The 18,256-nt window shown below is 38.4% G+C and overlaps 1 protein-coding gene and 1 long non-coding RNA gene across 4 annotated transcripts in view; one reads left to right on the top strand and one right to left on the bottom strand.

Annotated features, from left to right (window-relative positions):
- LOC138753383 (uncharacterized) overlaps nt 1–18,256 on the bottom strand; it is a 43,550-nt gene that overhangs the window by 7,512 nt on the left and 17,782 nt on the right. For all 3 annotated transcript variants that reach the window (XR_011351147.1, XR_011351146.1, XR_011351145.1), the window contains exon 2: nt 12,936–12,983. This is a non-coding gene — a long non-coding RNA (uncharacterized lncRNA). The remainder of the gene's footprint in view (nt 1–12,935; nt 12,984–18,256) is intronic.
- lrrc9 (leucine rich repeat containing 9) overlaps nt 1–18,256 on the top strand; it is a 168,586-nt gene that overhangs the window by 149,353 nt on the left and 977 nt on the right. The window lies entirely within an intron of this gene.

The following is an 18,256-nucleotide window of genomic DNA, read 5'->3' as shown; positions in this document are numbered from 1 at the left end:
GTTAAATATGCTGTTGGCATCAAAGTAATTCAATATTAATAATTCTCATTGAGATAGCACTGAAATGCAGTGCAGTTGCAGCTTTTTGCAGTTCCCAATGCGCTAACACAATTGACATACTGTAATTTAACGGGATGGAAAATGACAGGCAATGATGTTTTCTCCAAGCAAAGAGCCCATTGTTTCATAATCATTTTACCCTGGCATACCAAATGAAGAAAGTGCCTGCACCCTGCATTCTTAATACTTCTTTATTCCTTCTTAGCAATGTGTGTGTTTTTTTTTAAAAGAGATCAGGTACATCATGGAAGATAATCAAAAAATCCTGCTTTTTTCCTTCTTTTTTCTTTTCTTTCTTTGGCTTGGCTTCGCAGACGAAGATTTATGGAGGGGGTAAAAGTCCACGTCAGCTGCAGGCTCGTTTGTGGCTGACAAGTCCGATGCGGGACAGGCAGACACGGTTGCAGTGGCTGCAGGGGAAAATTGGTTGGTTGGGGTTGGGTGTTGGGTTTTTCCTCCTTTGCCTTTTGTCAGTGAGGTGGGCTCTGCGGTCTTCTTCAAAGGAGGTTGCTGCCCGCCGAACTGTGAGGCACCAAGATGTACGGTTTGAGGCGATATCAGCCCACTGGCGGTGGTCAATGTGGCAGGCACCAAGAGATTTCTTTAGGCAGTCCTTGTACCTTTTCTTTGGTGCACCTCTGTCACGGTGGCCAGTGGAGAGCTCGCCATATAACACGATCTTGGGAAGGCGATGGTCCTCCATTCTGGAGACGTGACCCACCCAGCGCAGCTGGATCTTCAGCAGCGTGGATTCGATGCTGTCGGCCTCTTGCAGATAATAATTTATATCTTTAAATGAATTTGCTTCACTGGTTGTCCTGGTTTACAAGTAATTAAAATAATCACTAATACATATAATTATGGTCTTATTCTAGTTAGACCTGCTGGGAAATACATTTAAGGTAATTTCTCTGCGTAATAACTCGTATCTTTTTTTTTGCACTATGAGTCATATCAATAACAAAATCCACAAATGATCATCAACAAGGGGTTGTGCGCACTGAAGAGGGGGTCAGGAAGCTCCAGTGTGATTTGGATCAATTGAGGGACTGGGTAGATACATGGCAAATGCACTACAATGTGGATAAATGTGAGGTTATCCACTTGGTAATACAAACCGGAGGGCAGATTACTATTTGAATGGCAATAGATTAAGAGATGGGGAAGTGCAGAGAGACCTAGGGGTTCTTGTGCACCAGTCACTGAAGGCGAGCATGCAGGTACAGCAGGTGGTTAAAAAGGCAAATGGTATGTTGGCCTTCATATCAAGAGGGTTTGAGTATAGGAACAAGGATACCTTACTGCAGCTGCACAGGGCCTTGGTGAGACCACACCTGGAGTATTGTGTGCAGTTTTGGTCACCTTATCTAAGGAAGGATGTTCTTGCAATGGAGGGAGTGCAGAGGCGATTCTCCAGGCTGATACCTGGACTGGCAGGAATGACTTAGGAGGAAAGACTGCGCAAATTGGGATTGTACTCGCTGGAGTTTAGAAGATTGAGAGGGGATCTCATAGAGACATATAAAATTCTGGCAGGACTGGACAGAGTGGATGCAGATGGGATGTTTCCAATGATGGGAAAACCCAGAACCCGGGGCCATGGTTTGAGGATAATAGGCAAACCATTTAGGACCGAGATGAGGAGGAATTTCTTTACCCAGAGGGTGGTGAATCTGTGGAATTCATTGCCACAGAGGGCAGTGGAGGCAGGTTCATTAAATATATTTAAGAGGGAATTAGATCTATTTCTTCAGTATAAGGGTATTAAAGGTTACGGAGAGAAGGCGAGGATGGGGTACTGAATTTTAAGATCAGCCATGATCTCGTTGAATGGTGGAGCAGGCTCGAAGGGTTGAATGACCTACTCCTGCTCCTATCTTCTATGTTTCTAAACAATATATACATGAGCCGGGGGGAGGGGGGGAGGGGGGGAGGGGGGGAGGGCGGGTGGGGGGGGGGGAAGAAAATTTAATGTTTTTTTAATTTTAAAAAAATGTAAAAAAAATATACATAGTGACATTTTTTCTTTTCCCCACTTCCTCTCTCCCCTTCCCCACCCTCATCAATAAATGATAAAACACTTAAAACAAAGAAATAACCAAAAAAGGAAAAAAAGTCATATCATCTTCTTTCACATATTTAAATTTTATTGTGGTTTTATGAGATGGAGCATAATAACTCAGATCTTTAAATATATTTCAATGTTACAATTTTTTAAACTGTACATTTATCCAACCTCAGACTATAAATTAAATTTAGAAAAAAAATTACACTTCAGAAGTTGCAAACACATTTATGATCTCCAAATTATTTCAAAATTTCAAAAAATTAATTCAATGTAATACATGGGTTTACAACACTCAACTTAGTTACTCCATCTTTTGTTTATGTACTAGCTGTTTGCAAGATCAATCTAAAAATATTCCTGTGATATTATCATCTTCCCCATGGTTTTTTTTTAAACTAAATTTTATCTCAACATACCATAGATATTTGTGCAATTGTCAAATTTTTTGGACCACTTTTTCAGCCCAAAAAAGGAGGAGCATTGACTTTTACATGGGTCAAACTTTTGACCTTGTATATACCTGCATTGTTCAATGCATTGGGAGCTTGAATGAATTAGACCGGGTGATTAGTTCTATCTTGGATGGGTGGGTAGCCGGGATGAAAATCTACATTTGGGTGCTTGGATGGGTGGGTGGCTGGGTGTCAGGAGCTCTGATGGGCGGGTGGCCAAGGCGAGGGTCACAGTTGGTGCATCGAGCTCCAGTGGGTGGGCAGACGGGGTGAGTGTCCACTGTCAGGGCATTGGGAGCTCCGATGGGTTGGCAGCCAGGGAGTCAGGAGCTCTGGTAGGCAGGCAGCTGGGGCAAAGATCTGCTGTTGGGGCCAAAAATAGGGGGGATCGGCTTTTACATGGGTCATACAAAAACACCTGATTTTGGAGCCAAAAAATGGAGGGTTGACTATTACACAAGTAATTACAGTCTGCAAAGGTTCATCATTGATTTAACGATATAAAATATATTTTTCTTGATTCACTTTCAAAATGATAAATTTATCCTTTCTCTGTTTACCACACATAGTTCTTCAATTTACAAATTAAATCAACATTTGGGAAATCTGAATTTGCATTTCTTTGAGAAAAAAAATTCAATAATTTGCGAATGTTACCATCAAAATTTTGATATAATTTACTTTAGAGCTGAAAAAGTGAGATTAGTTTTACCTGCCATTAGTGAGATAATTGTCAATCATTTTGTAAGATTTCTTCTCAAAGTTTATCGCATTATCTTGTGGAGTCAGTGAACCTATTTGCAAACAATAAGAAGCTGGAGGAGCTCAGTGGGTTATCTCAATAAAGGGTCCTGACCCAAGATGTTGATTGGCCATTTCTACCTGTGCATGCTGCCTGACTCACTGAGTTCCTGCAGCTTAACTCAATGTTTGCTCAAGATTCCAAAATCCCAGTTTTGTGTCTTTCATGTATTTGTAATTTTGGACCTGGAAGACATGGTGCATTAGGAACAAGAAATAACAGGCGCAAGTTTTAGCCAACATTAGGCTATCTGCCACAACAGCCTAAATTTAGTGCCTCACAAATGATAATTATATTTCCAAAGGCAGTTCTCACTAGTTGTTTATCATCCAGCTGCCACTCATTAGTAGCCATCTGGTATATCAAAGCCTATCAATGGGGTGTGAGATGTATGGTAAAAATGACTCAAAAACTTGCCATGATGTGCACCAGTCAATCAATAAGCCATCCACAACTCAAAATCTGAAGGGCCCATCCATGGAATAAGATTGGCAGGTGGATGAATGAAAATACTCAAAGCCTCCGAGAAATCAATGTAACATCCATGCTGAAATTTATGACTCCCTGGCCCATAACCACCCAAAATAGAGAGGGAACTTGCAGGATGGGATTGAGGACTAAGTCAATTCAATTCATGTACACAGAAGCCATGTGTTAAGGATATAAGGAATACGCCATCTCATGAACCACTCTTTTCCCTCTGTGGAGTCACCACTTCGATGTTAACTACCATCACAGAACACATAGAGCAGGAATGGATGCAAATCATTGATCCTGTGCAACTACCCAAGGATGGAAATGTTCTCCAATGAGTTTCTGGAGGGATTCAGTGGGTCAGGCAGTATTCAAGGGTGGTGTGGTAAACCACTCTATGCTCTGATTGACTGCTGCCAGCTGGACATGCCTCCCAAGACCGATCCTACCCATAGCCCTTTGCATGCTTTCCATTTCATTCTGCCTTGATCAGTCAATGTTGTCAGTTGTTCCAGTCTATAGTTATTAAAAGCCCATCAGTTTCATAACTTCAGTCTTTTGTGAATATTGATGGTGCATCAGGTGAAAAAGGTCAACATTTTGGGTCAATACCTCCTGTTGAGGCTTTCAAGAATCTCAACACCTCAAGAGTTTTCCACCATTTATAATACAAGAGAGAAGTCAGGACCATGATGGAATATTCTCCATTCCTGGGTGAGAGAAATGATAACACGTCTGAAGAAGCTGAAGCTCCACTCTATTCAGGACAAGCAACCTGCTTGATTAGCACCCATCAATTGCCCTAAATATTAATTCCCTCCACCATCACTACTGATCAGAAATTTTGTCTACCATTGACAAAAGAGACTGCAAATTTTCAGCCAGGTTATTCCAGCAGACCCTCCCAAACTTGTGACCTCCAATACCAACAAGGACAAGAACAACAGATGTATTTAAACACCAGCAGCATTTGCAAGGTCATTTCCAGGTTTCAGTCCATCCTGACTTGGGAATATATCATTGATCCGTCATCGTCACTGGGTCTAAATCCTGAAGGCTCCTTATCTTTTTTTTTAGGAAGCTCCATAATCTACAGGGCCATGGGAGATTTTTTTAAAGCATGGGTGTAGCAATTCAAATAGAGAACTCACCACCATCTTCTCAAGGACAATTATGGATGGGCAATAAATACTCTGCACACTGGTGATCCCCAGATCCTGAAAAATTATTATTTTAATTGCTCCAGAATAATCCACCTTGTTTCCTGACTTTTTAGTGACAGTACCAGCTCTGTTAAGATTTTGGATGTGTGGACTGGTCAGATGTTAATGGTCATAGATTTGACAATGTAGCATTAATGAATGACAATGCAGGATGCTTAGGCTTTTGTTGGTGATGATCATTACATTCCATATGAATTAAAATGCCATTTGGATGTTAAAACAATCCAAATATCTGTTTGGTAGGTTATCTGCCAATCCCAGGTTAAAATTGGATTTGTACTGTCAACATAGCACATCCTCATAAATCTTTCTAACAGCTACATTTTTCTCTTCTTCAAGTACTGTTATTCTCAACCTATGTACCTTATTATACCAGCTTTGTCACATTTTACTCTCATTCAGTTCAGAGCATTATGTTCTGACCTTCATGCGTTTTAATACTGCAAAAGGGAAAATGAAAACCAATAGTATTTTCTGGGGTCAGAAGAGAGTAGCATCAAAATAGAGGTAAAATCGTTATTTTGTAGGTTACAACAGGATGCAGAGCTGTGCTGCAAAGTGGCAGATGGAGTTCAACCCTGATAAGTGTGAAATGATGCATTTTGGAAGGTCTAACTTCTAAAGATGGAGTAAATAGTTAATGGCAAGATTCTTAAAAGTGTGGAAGAACTGAGGGATCTTGGGTCCAAATCCATAGATCTCTCAAGTTTGTTGCACATGTTTAAAGGCTTATGTTAAGCTGGTCTTCATTAGCTGGAAGATTGCATTCAAGAGCCATGAGGTAATGTTACAGTTCTATGAAACTCTAATTGGACCACACTTAGAATACTGTGTTCAGTTCTGGTCGCCTCATTATTGGAAGGATGTGGAAGCTTTGGAGAGAGTGCAGAGGAGATTTACTAGGATGTTGCCTGGATTGGTGAATGTGCCTTATAAGAGAAGGATAACAGAGCTAGAGCCTTTCTCTTTGGAGGAAAGAAGGATAAGAGGTGAAATAATAGAGTCTACAAGATTATGAAAGGAATACATGGGGTGGGGGGGGGGGGGGAGAACAGGCAGCACCATTTTCCCAGGGCAACAGTGGCATATACCAGAGTACATCTGTTTAAGATGAGGGAAGGAAAGTATAGGGGAGACATCAGGGGTAAGATTTTTACAAAGAGAGTAGTGGATGCCAGGAATGCATTGCCAGAGGTGGTAGAGATGGGTGGCTCAATAGGGACCTGATCATGTCAGAGGTTTGGATCTGCAGCTTGGGTTGCCGATGGTTTGGACTGGTCTGAGTGGCTGCGTAAGCTGCAGGAGCACTGGAGACAAAGTCATGGGCCATCAACGACTCTGAAAGGACTTGACTTTTGCTTCTCTTTCTTTGATTGTACGGGGCGCTGGGCAATTTCTGCTGATGGCAATTGACTAAAGCCAATTTTGCATAATATTACATGTTTTATTAGATGACAATAAGGGAATCTTGAACATTTAAGACTCTTAGGCACATGGATGCAAGAAAAATAGAGGGTTATGGATGTGAGGTGGGGAAGGTTTAGATTGTTGAGTGGGTTTATATTGGTTGGCACAACATCATGGGGTGAAGGGCTTGTACTGTGCTGTAAAGTTCATGTTCTATTTGTGCACATCAGAAACCTGGTTATTGTGCTGACGAGTAGGAATGCATTTTATTCAGGGCACTGAAGATGATGCTGGTCTTGATTATTTCTTACTTATAACAAGAAATCACTAAATATGAGTGGCAATTTAAGGTTTGGAAAACTGCTTTTTTGCCATCATTAGGCTGAAACATGTTTTCAAGCAGTAATAGGCTAATTCACTGTGACCTTTATGTTTTGTGAAGTGAGCATGGTAGAGAGCTCAATCAGCCTGATAGTGTATTCTTGGCATTCCAAATGCAAGATTGAGTCAATGAAGATTTTTGATGAGCAGTTCTGTACAAAGAACAGTCTGAAATGGAGCATGTGGGCAATCAGTAGTAAATGATGAAAAAAGCTATGTACTTGAACAAGCGACAAATAGCTATAATAAACAGCGAGATTTGTTGAAAGTCAACACTGGCATCCAGAAATTTATACTCAGCAACAGGAGTTTTCCTAAATGGTAAATAGTATTAAAACCAACAAGTAATTTAAAGTATGGAAAAATCAAATATTTTTAAAATAACATTTTGGAATATAAGATCATCAAAATTCCTAAGAATTGCATTATAAGATGTCAATCGTTGGCAATGTTTAACAGCAGTCTGTTTATGCAATGCATTTTATGCATAAAGAAATGCTTTCTAAAGCAAGAAAACACAAAGATTTATTGAAATGCATTATATTCATTGATATTCATATATACTTCTCAGACACACTTCACGAAGTTTGATTTCTCCAAAATAAACATTCGACCTTCTCCGAGGAAATAAAATTCTTCCACTCCAACAATTTTATATACTAACCTAGTTCAATTTCATGTTTATTATCATCAGATTGTACAAGTGCAACCTGATGAAACAGCGTTCTCCAGTCCTCAGTGAAAAAACATGCAAATACACATCCAGACATAACATAAATGAAGACAAATTATACATATGCAGTAAGCATATACATAATATAAAATAAATAAATATTTTTTAATAAATAGTAGAGTCTCGGAGGGATCGTATGAGCAGTTCATTCTGTCGTTCAGCTGTCTCACACTATCCGTGGGAAGAAGCTGTTTCTCAGCCTGGTGGTTCTGGCTCTGATACTCCTTTATCTCTTTACCTATGGGAGTAGCTGAAAGATGCAGTGTGCAAGGTGGTAGGGGTCCTCAACGATTTTTCAAGCCCTCTGCAAATAATGATTCCAGTAGATCACATCGATGGGGGGCGGGGGAGGGAGACCCCAATGATTCTCTCTGCCACTCTTACAGTCATGTGGATTGACTTCTGATCCAATGCTCTTCAGCAACCATCCCACATTTTGATGCCGCCGGCCAGGACTCCCTCGATAGATCTCCCATACAAAGTTGACAAGATGGTGGCCGGTAGCTTTGCCTGCCTCAGGCTTTTTTTAAAAATATTTTACTTTTGATTTTCAAAGACTCACATAAATTCAAACAAGCAATGCAAACTCTTTCAACATCAATATGACATACAGAGTCCATTTTTATCTCCTCCCCCCCCACCTTTCCCCAAGACAACTAAGAATAAAGTCATATAGATAGAAAAAAACACAAATACCAGTGGGGTTAACAACCCTTACAGAAACCTAGGAAAAAAACAACCAAAGTGAATAAGTAAAAAAGGTAAGGAATTAAAAAATAAGCAACTAAAAGAGCTCATCATCTGCACCAAGTCCCACCTCGTTCATCCCAATCGTTTCCTTGCTGGGACGGATTGTTTCAGTAGCTTTATTCCGAAGGGGGATAGTCATATCTGCATATCAATATATTTCAGATAGGATTGCCATACTCTAACAAATATGTCGTACTTCCTCTTTAAATTGTACGTGATTTTCTCCAGGTGAATACAACTCTGCATCTCCATATTCCATTGTGTAATATTTAGTTGAGCGTCGGATTTCATGTGACCGCTATACACTTCCTGGCTACCACCGAGGTGACCTTCACAAACTGAATTTGGTACTTGGACAGTTTAAAACACACGTCCATAATGTTCCCCAGAAGGTACAATTCCAGATCCTGTGGAAAATGCACCTTTGTAATTTTTTTTTCAGAATGTTCCCCAGGGCCTTCCAGAAGGATTTCACCTTCGTACACATTTCCAAATTTCTGATTTAGATTTATGTAATTTTTGTGGTGTGAGGTACAGTTGATGCAGGGAATTGTATTACACCAACCTGTACCTGGCATTAACAATAGTTGTCATGCTGTCCAGACACAGATCTGACCAGCACCGCTGCCTGCCTCAGTCTTCTCATGAAGTGCAATCTCCCTGTTTTATGACAATGCAAGCTGATCATCTCCTATGGTTCCTCACTATCGCTGCCACTGTTGTCGTAAGTCTTCTGTGGGGTTTCTAATCACAGTGAAAAATCACATGAAATCTTGCAAATTTATCTATTCATAATGTCATCTTTACAAATGTGCTGTTCACACTGTTTACTTCCTTTAACAATTTTGCTGCTTCTCATTTTTCATCTGCAATATCAAATCTTCAAAATTCTTGTGTTTGGAGAGTCATTGAGTATGGTAAGTGCCCACAAATGATAGATTGTAATTGACTCCCTGCCCAAATGCTGATGAAATGCTTGACTGCATCAATTATACAGGATGAACAGAAACCCTTTGGGTGCTTTTCATTCTTATAATTGCACATAATTTTGTGAACTATCCTCTGATAAGTGAAGGGCATTGAAGAAAAAATAAATGTTGCAAAGATGTTACTTGATGCGCACCATTCATTGAGAACTGTATAATCAATCCACAACTCAAACTCTGAAGGCCCTATCCATGGAAAAAAATGACCAGATGGATTCAAGAATGACCAAAGCTTCATTGAAAATAATGCAACACCCATTCTGAAATTTGTGAACCCCTGATCTATAGCCACACAAAATGGAGAAGAAACATGCAGGACAATATTGAGGACTGAGTCCTTGCTTTTCAAGCACTCAGAAGCCGTGCATTAATGATGGAAGGAACACCCCGCTTCAGAAACAACACTTCATCAGGCATTTTCTATCCCTTCTGTGGAGTCCCTAATTTGACTTCAACTGTCATCTCAGAATACACATAGCTGGAATGGATGCCAATCATGCTTAATCCTGAACAATTACCCAAGGACAGTAATGCTCTCCAATGAGCCACTGGAGGAATTCAGCAGGTCAGGCAGTATCTGTGGGTTGAAATGGTCAACATTTTGATCACAACCTTCTGTTGAGACTCTCAAGAGTGTGAACACTTCAAGAAATTTCCACCATCTATCTACAAGAGAGACGTCAGGACCATAATGGAATATTCACCATGCTGAAGCTTCACTCTATTCAGGTCAAAACAACCTGCTTGATTTTCACTCATCAATCTCCCCAAATATTAATTCCCTCCACCATCGCTACAGATTAGCAATTTTGTTTACCATCTACAAAATACACTGCAAATTCTCGGCCAGTTCTTTCCAACAGACCCTCCCAAACTTGTGACCTCCAATACCAACAAGGATAAGAACAACGGATGTATTTAAACACCAGCAAATTCAACACCAGGTTTCAGACCATCCTAACATGAGAATTTATCATTGATCCTTCATCGTTACTGAGACTAAATCCAGAAACTCCCTAATTTACAGGGCTGTGGGAATATTTTTTTTAATGCAGGAGTGCTGAGATTCAAGTAGGGCGCTCACCACTATCTTCTCAAAGACAATTATGGATGGGCAATAAATGCCTGCTCCTAATGGTGATCATCACATCCTGAACAATATATTTTGTAAACTGCTCCTGGCTTTTCACCCTTTCTCCTGACCTTTTAGTGGCTCTGTGAAGACTGGCAAGATTTTAATTGTCATAGATTTGACAATGGTAACACTATTGAATGTAAATACAGGATGGTCAGTCTTTTGTTGAAGATGGCACATTCTCGTAAATATAAACAGCTGCATTTTTCTGTTTTTCAAGTACTGTTGTTATCAACCTGTGTACCTTATTACTTTTATAAGCCTTTTAATCTCGAACATCCTTTATTATAATTTTACTGTCATTCATCTCAGTGTATTATGTTCTGACCTTCATACATATTAATACTGCACAAGGCAAAGTGAAAAGCAATAGAGTTTTTCTGGCATCAGATTAGAATAAAAAGACATGATTGTTATTCTTTAGTGAAATTCCAATAAGAAGCAGCATTTCTTTCTTTATTATAATTCATATAATAGGAAATATCCATTTTACACAAGGTTATTGAAATTCTCTTCTAAGGCCAGGTCACTGACCTTTCATCTGAACCTCTATCGCACTTTACTTTTGGTTAAAATTAACTGATTTGTTTTGGTTTTATTTTAATCATTTGAAATTGCATTCAAATCAACCGTTGACATTTTTCTTGGCACTATGGCAGAACACTAAAATGTTCAGGAATATTTTCACATCACCTTATAGATAGACTACAAAACGATCACTGATTTTTAACAATTATATATGCATCCCAAGATGAAAATAGTTAATGAGAGAGATTGAGAGAAATGAAAGTTCATGTAATGAGTCAAATAAAAAGATGGTTTTCTAGTGTTAATGTGGAACCTTGCAATATATCCATATTGAAGCCAGTATAAATATTTCTTCTTCTTCTTTGGCTTGGCTTCGCGGACGAAGATTTATGGAGGGGTAAATGTCCACGTCAGCTGCAGGCTCGTTTGTGGCTGACAAGTCCGATGCGGGACAGGTAGACACGGTTGCAGGGGAAAATTGGTTGGTTCGACAACGAGATAGACAACAGACTCGCCAAGGCAAATAGTGCCTTTGGAAGACTACACAAAAGAGTCTGGAAAAACAACCAACTGAAAAACCTCACAAAGATTAGCGTATACAGAGCCGTTGTCATACCCACACTCCTGTTCGGCTCCGAATCATGGGTCCTCTATCGGCATCACCTACGGCTCCTAGAACGCTTCCACCAGCGCTGTCTCCACTCTATCCTCAACATTCATTGGAGCGACTTCATCCCTAACATCGAAGTACTCGAGATGGCAGAGGCCGACAGCATCGAATCCACGCTGCTGAAGATCCAACTGCGCTGGGTAGGTCACGTCTCCAGAATGGAGGACCATCGCCTTCCCAAGATCGTGTTATATGGCGAGCTCTCCACTGGCCACCATGACAGAGGTGCACCAAAGAAGAGGTACAAAGACTGCTTAAAGAAATCTCTTGGTGCCTGCCACATTGACCACCGCCAGTGGGCTGATATCGCCTCAAACTGTGCATCTTGGCGCCTCACAGTTCGGCGGGCAGCAACCTCCTTTGAAGAAGACCGCAGAGCCCACCTCACTGACAAAAGACAAAGGAGGAAAAACCAAACACCCAACATTTAATATATTAATGAACAGGGTGTTTCAAATGAATGCCAAAAAAAACAATTTTCCAAAGTGAAATATTTTCATCTTCCTCTACGAGGTGTGTACAAATGATATGCAGCAGGTTGTATAAGAATATATTAAACTGCTTAGTCAACGAGCAATAAAAAATAAATACCATTTGCAAGAAATTGAAATGATTCAGTACACAAGTTTAAATTTTATTTCCTAATTTTCATGTGAAAAGTGAACTTCATTTCCAGCCATTTCAAAGTTCGTGTATATATTGATCATCTGTGGTAATTATGACAAAAAAAAATTATAACAATGAAACAGATAGTTTCACTGATATGGTATCCCAAAAATTCCTCATGTGACAGGTATAGTTTTAGTGGGACCAAGTGATTAAAATATATCCATGGGACAGGGATCTATCTTTGAATTAATTCACTCCAAACTTATCAATAGTGGATACATAAGAGTGCAGATGGCTGCAATATGCAGCAAAATGACATCTTGATAAAAGATTATGGCATGTAGCATTGACAATTATTCTCTCACTGATTCTGTTTACCTACAGTTCTCTCTCCCAACATAACTGCAACAGATTAACTTCCTTTCTAAATGTGTGTCTATTCTTTTCCTTCAGCTAATGGCTCCCATTGCACAAAATATCTGGGCTGGCTTCTCTCTTTGGATGGCCATTTTAACACCCACATTCAATGACCAACCCTGAATTCTAGTTTGGCCTGGCCAAAGTGTGGACTACAAGAAAGGCCTAAAATGAATATGCATAAGGTGTGGAATCCTGGCACATGTTTTAGACATATAGCAGACTTACAAATCTAATTACCTGGGTATGATGAACAGCAGTGGTTCCAATTCAGCACAGGTTAGCCCCCTATATTTAATGAAGAAAATCAAATATTCAAGCAAAAGGAGCATCTAACACCATTAAGTAAATTACTATTTGTTGCACTCTAATTTCTGCTTTTCTCTTTGAATAGGACCCTTGATGTATTTTTAGTTGATATACCAGTATTTGCTCACATTGTCCATCTGTTTGCTCTGCTTTTGGTTTTGCTTTCTCCATCAATATTTTATATTTCCTCTTGAATGTGCCAGCCTTGTCATTTTAACCTATGAGGTTGTTTTTCTCTTTAATATTTTTATTGGTTTTACATAAATAAACATATATGTCCAAAACATTTATGGAATGCACAATAAAAGTGACAGATTACATAGCTCAGCAAAATATAAAGGCACATAGAGCAAAAGCACATCTAATAACTTTATCACGAATAGCCGTGTCTCTAAGACCTATCCCCATACCAATGGGGTGTATGGCTAAAAAATAAAGGTAATTCGTTCCTGCAGTAAAACATCAAAGTACTGTAATTCAGGATTTCTATTATGCCTAGAGGTTGTGGAAATAACTCAGGAATGGCCCCCACAACACCTGAAAACTTATATTTCAGTAACAAATATTTTATAAATTTAAGCAAGACTCCAATCTACGGGCCAAAACTTTAGCCAAAAATTCAACATCAACATTTAATAAAGAAACTAGCCTGTAGGAGGAGCACTCAGTTGGATCTTTACCTTTCTTTACTATGATAGATATACACACTTCATTAGATGTTGCTGGGAGATTACCCTACTTAAATGAATCAGACAACACAGAACCTAAATGAGATGACAGCAACTGAGAAAATTATTTTAAAAACTCCACAGGAAATCCATCGGGTCTTGGAGATCATTGCATTCTGGTTTTCTTCATTAAGAGATAGCAGCAGCTAATCTTGTTTGGTTATCTGAAGAAAGTGTGGGAATATTTAAACGATCCAGGAAACACTTCATCGAACTGCTATCATTTGTGAAAACAGATGTATAAAGCCAGGAATAAAATTTCCTGAATGTATCACTTATCTCGGAGTAATCTGTAGTAATGTTAGCATCATCTATTCAAATAATTGTAATTTGCTGCTTTGCTTCAAAACCTCTCAACTGATTAGCTAAAAGCTTACCAGATTTGTCTCCGTGAATATAAAACTGACTCTTACTTTTCAAAAGTTGGCATTCAATCAGATACGTTGAAAGGAGATCAAATTAAGTTTGAAGTTCAATTCGCTTTTTATATAATTCAAGACTTTTAACTTGATCGTATTGTTGATCTATTTGTTTAATTTGATAAACTAATTCTAATCTTTCTTTATTTGTCTTCCTTTTTAAATTCACGGTACAAGAAAAAATTTTCCCCTGAGAAAAGCTTTCAAAGCATCCCAAACAATGAAACTGGAAGTTTATAATTAAGTATTTGAATTAAAGAAAAAAGTTGTCTGCTTCTCCATAAATTTCAAAACGTCATTATCTGACAGTAAAGTCAAATTAAAATACCAATGTCTTTTTTATCTGAGGGAGGCCAGAAAATGTTATAGATAATACAACAGGGGACTGATCTGATATTACTATACTCTGATAATCACAAAAGCGAGTCATTGGGGTCCATTAATTATCAATTAAAAAATCAATCCGTTAAAAAGTCTGATGAATATGTGAAAAGAAAGAATACACTCTCCTATTTGGATAAAGAAAATGCTAGACATCAGAAATACCATAAATTGATTAATGAGGCAGTGTTACGAGCCCAAAGGACCCCAAAACCCAGCAGTAATAGAAAATCACCAAGACAAGTAGTTACTTAAACAAAAGTTCTTTTTAATTATCTTTAAACTTGAAAACAGAATCAAACTTTAACTTATCACTATTAATTCAACTAATCCAACTTAACCCCCTTCTAATTCTAAATGCATGTGTATGTAATGTGTGTGTAAATTTAAGGAAAGTTCTTTGGTTCACAGTTCAATCTCACTTCTCATTCTTCCAAGTTCTCTGGTTGCAGGCAATTCTTATACTGTGCACAGAATTTAACATATATAAAATTCACCAGGCTTTTGGTGCTCGAAAGGTAAATGTTTACTGCTAAAGAAGGTTCTTTGTAGGTTTGCAGAGAGAGATTTGTTGTTCCAGGATTTCCACAACTGAGGTACCACCATTAGTCACCTCAATGTCTTGCTGATGAAACTTTCCCCATCAGGGTTCTCCAGGTGATAACCTCTTTCTTTCAGGTTATCACAGAGTTCCTTTTTGTTCTTCTTGTTCCAAGAGAAACATCAGACAGATAGCACTTCCAGCCATCTGCCACTTTGGAGCTTCTGTTCCAGTTCCAATAAGCTTCTCCTGCTTGTTTCAGCTGTGATTCTCTCTCCATCTCAGATTCCAACTGCCAGCCACATGTCCTCTCTCTCACTTGCAAAACTCCCTCCTTCTCCAGCAAACAATAGAAGTCAGTCTTCTGCTCCCATCTATTGTTTTAGGTCAACAAACCTCTCAATCACCTTCAAGTGAGCACTTTGCAGAAAGGTCAGAAATCTTGTAAAAATGTTAAACACAGACGACCTGTCTCAAGTCCATTCATTTCATGACATAATTTCAATTAGCACCTATTTGTGAAATGTGCATAGCATTCTCCATAGTTTCTGTAAAATCACTGAATATGAATTCTTCAGTAAAGATTGGTCTAATCAACAAATAAAATCCTCACAAAACACCAGAGTGTATAGTAGGGAAGAAACATTCAAAAAACCCACATTATCTACATTAGTGGCATAAACATTAGCAAATACTACCATTATATTATACTATTTCTCAATGATATAATGACCATTTGTATCTGAAACAACACTGAGATGAACAAAAGGAATATTTTGATCAATAAGAATCGAGATTCCTCCTGGCCTGAAAGTAAGAATGAAAATGCTGCCCCTTCCACTTTGTCATGAGGTGAGAATTATCACAATACAAATATATGTTTCTTGTAAAAATACAATTATGGTTTTAAGTTGTTTAATGTGAAAACACGTTCCTTCTCTTAACCAGATAGTTCATGCCTTTCACATTCTAAGAAAGGAAATGAATAAAATTATCCATATTTTTTATTAATAATGCATTGATTAGCACAAATATATCCAAACTCCAGAAGTCTGCCTTGAGGCAAAAACTTGAAACTAGTAACGAATTAAAAATAAACCATACAAGGTCAAAACATGTACAGATTCCTAAAGCTATAACATTATTGAGAAAACAACCTCCCTGCCCTTCCATCCTCTTCCCGCCAACTCCAAAGCCAGACAGCTGCAAAACACATCAACAGCAAGCTCTTCTAAACAATCATTGTCACCCAAACAAATCTTCCTGCTGGTCATGTTATCTCTAGTACTATTCTTATTAATGTAAATATACTTAGCACTTCCAAACAATACATAATTTTGTTAAGACTACAACCATATAAAAAAAAGATTTATATTAGAATTTCTCATAGAGTTCTGAAAAGTATATAATATAGAAATATGAACCATTATTACTAAGAGAAAAATGAATGTATAATTCTCAGTATTCTTCTTATTATTTTAATACAAAGAAAAATATTTAATAAATCAAAGTGGGTTTATTACCTCATAAAATGTTGCCAAATCAGTCCTCGCCCAACATATACTATATAACAAGTGTTACAAACCTTAAAATTATTAAGTCAATCAGCTTCAGTCACCAAGTAGAAATTCACACTGGGTGCGATATGGCAGGGAGACCATCTAGATAATTCCAAGCCTCCTCAATCAAGCGCAGCTACTTCTTTTATCCATTGGGAAATGTAATGTGGAGATGCATGGGATAGAACAGGGAAGGTTTGGAACCACGCTTGTACAACTCCGACATTACTTCTCTGTATTCGGTACGCTCATTCAAAACTTTGGGCCAGTAATCCTCTACAATCCTGATCAGCTGACCTGATATTCGAATTTCCCTCTTCACAAGCTTCATGAATCAGAAAATCCTTTATTTGATAATGATGTAGGCGAAGAATAACCGAGCACAGTCTCTGCCATGGAGCTGGCTTAAGTATTTATGAGTGGTGAGATCCATCAATGCCTGGTGGAGATGGGAGCAGCTCCTTCCCAAAAACCATGCAAAGCAAGTTAAAAAAATATATAAGTTGCCCACTTTCAGTAGATTCAGCCAAGCTCAGAATACGTAATTTTTTTCATCTGTTCCTGCCTTCTAGGTCAACATCTTTCTCCGTTAGCTTTGAATTGCTGTCACTTAATCTGGAGCACACATCTTCTAATTCATCAGCTTGTTCGAATAAGTTGTTCAAACTGAGTTCAAAAGATGATAAACGTTCACCGTGCTCCTCAGTTAATCTCCAGACTTGGTCAAGTTTAGCATCAATTTGACTTAAGATAACTTTAAAATCGTCGGCTAACAACTGTCTGTGCTGGTCCAATACCTCTACAGTCAGATTAGTTGGCGGTTCTTTCTTTCCTGATTTACCACTTCTTGTAGCCATTTTAAAGCAAGTATAGATAACAGAAAGACAAGGCATAAAATATGGAATGTTTCGGTTGTAAAATAAAAGACCAAATAGGTGAAAGAAATATAAACTAGGCAAGAGCATCTGACTTCTGTTTCTACACCATGCTGTAGCAAACCCGGAGGTCTCGAAATTGGCTTCATAAATCCATTACATGCTCAAACCTGCATTACGTAGCTCGTCTGCTTTGTTATTATTGAGGTTTCTTTTTTAGAATTGTTTGGCTAAAATGAACATTTCCCATTTATATATTACTGTCAGAACAAATCTAGGTCACCTAGATTTATTGTCATGTACAGTAAAATTCCCGTTGACCAGAATTCAAGCAACCAGCAGCCTCAAGCAACCGGAAAAACAAATGGTGGAAAATAAATAGGTAAAAAATACGCAAGCTTTAAATAGGTGTCGCCAGCGGTTAGTTTATCAATCATGCAACACACAATCTCAAACAGCTGGAAAATTCACTTATCCAGCATCTATCAGTCCCCAAAGGTGCCAGATACCGGGGATTTAACTGTATAATTTATTTTCTACAATGCAGCAATAGTCATACTTACATGAAACATGCTTCTAAATTCACATCTTGTTTATAATGAAAAAAGTCAATTTTTATTTAAAAATATACAATATAAATCAATGGGAAAAATATTACTTAGAGTGCCATGATATGAAGCATGTTTTATTCTAATTGCTTCAAGACAGTTAACTGCAGGCCTTTTTACACAGAGATCCTGCAATATTGC

Source organism: Narcine bancroftii, chromosome 2, assembly GCF_036971445.1.
Source record: "Narcine bancroftii isolate sNarBan1 chromosome 2, sNarBan1.hap1, whole genome shotgun sequence".
NCBI lineage: Eukaryota > Metazoa > Chordata > Chondrichthyes > Torpediniformes > Narcinidae > Narcine > Narcine bancroftii.
The sequence above is the reverse complement of the archived record's forward strand: the minus strand, read 5'-3'. Positions and strand labels throughout refer to the sequence as shown.